The sequence below is a fragment of the Crocuta crocuta genome, unplaced genomic scaffold (genome assembly GCF_008692635.1).
Source record: "Crocuta crocuta isolate KB4526 unplaced genomic scaffold, BGI_CrCroc_1.0 scaffold162, whole genome shotgun sequence".
NCBI classification, from domain to species: Eukaryota; Metazoa; Chordata; class Mammalia; order Carnivora; family Hyaenidae; genus Crocuta; species Crocuta crocuta.
In genome coordinates this window covers 8,817,500-8,823,976 of record NW_027529433.1, presented here as the reverse complement: position 1 = coordinate 8,823,976, position 6,477 = coordinate 8,817,500, and the positions used below count along the sequence as shown (strand labels likewise).

Genomic DNA, 6,477 nt, shown 5'->3' with positions numbered 1-6,477 from the left:
CAATATCATATTTTAATGTGATCTTTATTTGTATTTTCTTCAACTCTTATGCCATTTTATGCCTGTATTGCAATAGAGGCCCAAGTATCTGGTAACAAATTCCCAAGTTTTGATACTTTAAAGGCATTTCATAGGAAATAGTTTTGGTTTGTTATTAATTTTTTTGTGTATTTTGTTGAATTTTTTAAATAAAAATGTCTATAATTTTTTCAAGAATGTCTGTTCAGGGGCGCCTGGGTGGCTCAGTCTGGTTAGGTAGCCAGCTTCGGCTCAGGTCATGATCTCACGGTTCATGGGTTCCAACCCCACATCGGGCTCTGTGCTGACAGTGAGCAGCCCACTTCAGATCCTCTGTCCCCCACTCTCTGCCCCTTCTCCACTGGCATGCTCTCTCTCAAAATAAATGAACTTAAAAAAAAGAATTTCTGTTCAAATTAAGCAAATCAACATATTTTAATTTGCTTTAAGATTAATTTGCAAACCATTTGCAGGCAAATAAAAAAAATGAACAAAAATTTAATATTACTAGAAAATTTTTTTACAATACACCCAGATTTTTGTCAGACACCCATGATCTAGTGTCTCTGCTCAGCTCTCTTCAATTCTGTGTGGTCACTTCTGGCTTATTTATAAAGAGAGAGGCCCATCTATGTGAGCAGGTAGATGAATGGATGAGTAAAAGAAGCCAGTCTCTCTCCACATACAGATCTCCAAAAATAATAGGATACATGTGTGTAAAAGTGGTAAACCACTAATAATATTTAGAACTCCACAATTCCTAGTGGAAATAAAATAATAAAGTAGTAAAGCATTGAAGAAAAAGAATGAGTACCATGGTTAAAACATTGGCATCAGATCCCAAAGCTTGTCTGAAACCCAATCACTCATGATTTGATCTGCTTACAGTAGGAATTTAGATTGCTTTTATGTCATGGTCCACTTAAAGACAGGCAGGCCACACCTCCTGACCAGGATCTGCATTAAGACTGTGCTGTATTATGTGACTGCTGAACACACTCATTGTCAATGAAGATTTTTAACTGAACTACCAATGGTATTGGTTGAATAACCCTTACACTTTGGTAGGGGGTGGTTAGAGAGTTGCAGCTATGTCTAGAGTTAACAAACATTTCACTTGCAATAACTCAGAATTACAAAACAGGTCAGGTAATGGGTACTGCTTGGCTTAGAAAGACATTAATAAGTGCTACTCTTTAAACACTCAAAACTTTGTTTAACATACCATTTCCAAAATAAGGCACACATTTCCAAGAACCATCCTTAAAGCCCGACTCTAGAAATGAGGTGAACTTTTTAAGCCTTCAAGAGAACTCATGTATGCAAATGAGCGTTTCCTTCTAAGCAATCACTCTGGGAGGCTGTACAGATACCAATGATGCTATCATTCCCAAGAACATTTCAAGAAATCTCCTTTGTAACTAGATTATACAAGATGGTAAATCTTCAAGGACATTTTATTCTTTTGACAAAAAAATATCTGACCCAACTTGGTCATGTTTTATTCACCATATTTGACTGTCAGTGACTTGTGGCTATTTGAAAAAATCAAACCCGCCCTCCAAGACTGAAGTTTATCTAACAAATGGGCAAAAAACTTTTAAATTTTATTTTAGAGAGAGAGAGAGAGAGAGCATGCAAGTGGGGGAGGGAGAGGGGGAGAGAGAGAGAGAAAGAAAGAATCTTAAGCAGACTCCACACACTCATCCTGGAGCTCTTAGTGGGGCTCTACCCCACAACCCTGGGATCATGACCTGAGCCAAAGTCAAGAGCTGGACACTCAACCAACTGAGCCATCCAGGTGCCCCTTGGGCAAAACTTTTTCTGTTCCTTTAGTTTTCATCATTGGGCCTATCAATAGAAAACACAATTCAAAATCATCAGTCTTTTAAACATCACATATAAAATACCTGTTGGAAGGACAGGGCCAAATTCATTGCCATAATTAATTGTGAGAAATCAAACAATGGAAGCCCTTGTCACACCAGAGAATTCTATTAATGAAATACTATTACTTATTTTGTACTGATTTTTTTCAACTTTTTATTAAAAAAAAAAATAGGCTCACAAGGAGTTGCAAAAATAGCACATGAAGTTCCTTATCCTCTTCACTCCACTTCCTCCAATGGTGATATTTGATGTAACTGCAGTACTCTATCAAAACAAGGAAAGTGACGTTGTATAATGCTGGTAAGTAGGTTATATATTATAAAAAGACTTAGTCTTATGATGTTCGCATGTGTGTGTAGTTCTATGCAATTTTATTCATGTAACCACCACAATAATCAGGATACGGAACTCTTCCATCAATCACTGCAAAAGAACCCCCTCTGGCCCCCTTTTACCTATGGACCCTTCCCTAATTTTCCTGTCCCAGGCAACCACCAATCTGTTTCCCTCTCTACCGTTTTGTCATTTCAATAATGTTATACAAATAATATCATATGGTAACCTTTTGACTTTGACTTTTTCATATAGTAACCTTTTGACTTTGACTTTTTCACTAGGCACAATGCCTTTGAAATCCAGTTTGTTGCATGCATCAATAGTTCATTCCTCTCTGATGCTGAATATTCTTCATTGTATGAACATCCCAGAGTTTCACCCATTGAAGGAAATGTAGATTGTCTCCTTTCTTTTTTTTTTCTTTTTTTGGTATAACAAATAAAGCTGCTATGGACATTCTTAAAGTATTTCTGTGAACATAAGTTTTCATTTCTCTGGGATAATGGCCTTGAGTGTGTGTGCTAGGCTGTATGGTAAATATATATTTAGTTCGTAACTGATAGACTATTTTCCAGAGTAACTGTACCATGGTACATTCATAGCAGTAATGTATGAGAGAGCCTAGTTCTCTGCATCTTCACCAGCAATTGATATTATTGCTATTTTTTACTTTAAGTGTGTGGGTCTCTTTTTTTTATTAAAAACCATTTTTAATATTTATTTATTTATGAGAGACAGAGCATGAGCGGGGGAGAGGCAGAGAGAGGAAGACAGAATCTGAAGCAGGCTCCAGGCTCTGAGCCGTGGACTCGGAAACCATGGACCACGAGATCATGACCTGAGCCGAAGTCAGATGCTCAACCAGCTGAGCCACCCAGGTGCCTCAGTAGTTCTCTTCTTATTTTCAGAAATTACTGGTTCAGTTTATATGACTGGTACTATGATAATTCAGTTGGGGTGACTTTTGTCCTCAAAATGTCTTCCCGAGTATGCATTTCTAGATTCATTGTATATTTATTTTTATTTTTAGATTTAAGATCATAAAAATATGTTTTCTCTACTTCAAATTTGCCTATGTCCAGTAATAAGCAATCGAAACCTCACTTCAGTCACTTGGACTTGGTCTCATAATTTCTCCCAGGACACAAACATACCCACACCCAAAAATGCTGTCTTTCCTGTGAAAAAAAGTCCTACTAGCTGCACTGTCTTGTTTTTACAGGGGTCGGGGCGGGGAGAGGGGGGAGGAGAGCACTGGTTGTCTCTGGTTGAATTCCTGAGAAGCTTTTGTGGCTGGAAGGCTGGGGGTGCCGGGAGAGAGCAAGACAACCGTAATTCTGCAAGTTTGCTGTGCTTCCTTCATTTCCAGAGAACAGCTTTTTTCTGGTCAATGTGAACTGCCCTGTATAATGATCCATTAAAAGAAAAAAAAGTATAGACTGCTCGCTTAGTTGCAAAATGAACACTTTACTTCAAACAGAATTCAAAGTGCACTTGACAGGCTATTTCATTAAGTACTTGCATGTCTAAGGTAGAACAAACTAGATGTAATTCACTTTTCCCCTCAAGTTCACGCCATTCTTTGTGAAGAGGCCCAAAGTACTTACTACTAGTATTAGGGGCTAAAATAGCAAGTAGGAAATAGAATCCAATTACAAAAGCGGCATATGGCTTCTGCTCTCCCACAACTGCACATTGAAAATGATGTACCTAAAGGTTACTACAGTTAAAACACTTCATCATATTTATTTACTTACTTGTAATCATAGAATTACCTCTGCTGGTTGATAATAATGTGTTTTGGGGGAGTTTTGGGGGAGAAGGAGTGTTTGTTTTTAATTTAATTTTGTTTGGTTTTAATTTCAGAGTAGGGCAAAACTTTCTAGTCTGCCTACCCTTCTTGACCTATACAAATTGGCTTACCTTTTATATTGCCTTATAAATAAAAGTTTGAACAGATGAACCTCAAAAACTTACTAATGAGTAAAAGAAGCCAAACAAAGACTACATATACACTGTATGACTCACTGATACGAAGTTCAAGAACATTTAAAACTATGGTGATAGAAATGAGAATAGTGGTTGGGGGTAGGGTAGTATTGACTGGAAACAAGCATGGAGGAGTTTTCTGGGACAGTAAAAGTGTTCCGTAACTTGATCTAAGTAGTGGTTACACAGGTGTTGTGTGTGCATGTGTGTGTGTGCACACGCATGCCCAGGCACATGTGTACACACACAAACTTCACCGAGTTGAATGCTTCGGATTTCAGCACTTGACTACATAATTCTTTAATTAAAACAGAAATCAGCAACTGAAATGAAAAAAATAAGAGGTTTGATGATAAAAATCACGGAATCGATTTTGATTTTTCATTTCAAAGGTTCCAAAATTTTTTAATTTTGTAAGTTATAATTTTCCTCAATGCTCATGAACCATGTTTGTCTTCTCTTTCTTCTTTTCTGCCTCTCCCAGCTTCTTGATTCGTTAGATTTATGTTGCTAAGTCATGCATATTGTAACTGTTAAATTAAAATATTGTGAAGCAGGGTGTGGAAGCAATAAAACTCTATTAAGATCCATTTAGGCCCTTAAAAATTCCATGATTCCTTTCACTCACAAGACATCTTTCATTCCTCTTTTTGAAGTTTGGATCCAAGGAATTTTGCATGCTGTGGGTTGGCATTTAGTTAATAGCATCTTTAGCTGAGGTTCCATTTTCTAAATTAACAAGATCAAGAACAGTGACCTGATGATATTTCTTTGTACATCTGGCTCTTTTCCAAAAACGAGGATTAGGGAGCAAAAGAAAGAAAGAGTGAAACTGAGGAAGGAAGAAAAGAAGACAGGAAAGGAGGGAGAGAGGGAGGGAGGGAGGGAGAGAAGGAAGGAAGGAAGGATAAGAAAAGGAGAAAGAAAAGGAGAGAAGGGGGAGAAAGGAGGGGAGGGAGTAAGGAAAACTAACTGTCTTGGTCACCTTTATTCTAGGGTAGGATGTATCTCAAATTTTTGTTAAAATATCACATTTTTGTTACCCCGTAACCAACAAAATGTACAAACAACCTCACACACATACATACAACCTGTAGTTGCAATATACCTTCTATTTCTCATTTCTCTTGTTTCCCTAGTTTCTTGTGTCTGACTCCATTGGGAAAAAAAGTAAAGAAAAAAATTTCCATATAAACCAAAGGGACAGAATCAACTGCTTGCTTAAGGAGTTGAACCAAGTCAGGCTTAACTTCTTAAAGCATATTTGGGGATGGGCTAAGAGGGCAGAAAGAAGGCTGAAAAGTAGGGTAAGAATCTCTCTAGGCACATACTAGGTGCTCACTATATATTTCTGTAAAAAAAAAAAAAAGACTGGTGACAAACAAGTGCAAATCATTTATGCAAGTGAAGAACTCCTACAGTAAAGTGTGCGGCCAGCATAGCGGATCGGGAGGGCAGCTGAGACCGCCGTTCCCAGATGCGCGACTCGGAAACTTCGTGTTTAAAAACAGGGTGGGGAGACGTTAAGACCAAGCTATTCACAGGCAATGTGAGAAAATAAGGAGAGACAGATGAGGAGGAAAATACGGAGCATGCCGAAAGCCCAGGGGTGCTTTTCAAGCCGTGGGGGAGGGAAGTAGGAGCCTCTTTCCACTTGACTGCCCCCAACTTTTCTCCGTCGTGCTGCGCATTCTAGCGCAGTCGGCCGAGCCTTCAGCGTGGGACGCGCGCGACGGCACTGGGGACGGGTGGGAACGCAGCCCCGGCAACAGGTGGGGAGGTGGCGGACTTTTGTCTCCGGGAAGGAAATGGGCTGCGCTGAAAGGGCGGAAAGCAGTGGCGTGCGGGACTTGAGTCTGCGGGGTCCCGGGCGTTCTCGCCATCACCCCGGGCTTCTCTAATTAGAGAGGGGATGCAGGGTGGCATTAGTTCCCAAACGTTTTAATCGAGCCTCTTTTCAATGGCCGGGGATAAATGTAGCCACTGTTACTCTGTGCTGAATGGGTCGCAGAGGCTCCCGCCTGGCCCCCAGCATGGCCATTCAGGGTTCTTTTCATAACCTCTAAGCGTTTCAGTCCCTGGGCCTAGCGACACCCCAGAGCGCTCCTAATTAGTCTAATTAGAAAGGTGGGTTGATAAATGGAAGGAAGACAGACTTGGGTTAGGAAGATGCTCAATGCTGCCAATCTCGGCTGGGTCGTCGCTTATTCTCTCCGGAAAGAAAAGAGCGCGAAAAAGGAGACT

General features: G+C 39.8%; 1 long non-coding RNA gene across 1 annotated transcript in view; it reads right to left on the bottom strand.

Moving 5' to 3' along the window:
* Positions 1-2,087: 2,087 nt before the first annotated feature.
* Positions 2,088-6,477, bottom strand: part of LOC144228038 (uncharacterized) — a 16,130-nt gene continuing 11,740 nt past the window's right edge. Inside the window, exon 4 of the long non-coding RNA XR_013334110.1 lies at positions 2,088-2,172. This is a non-coding gene — a long non-coding RNA (uncharacterized LOC144228038). The remainder of the gene's footprint in view (positions 2,173-6,477) is intronic.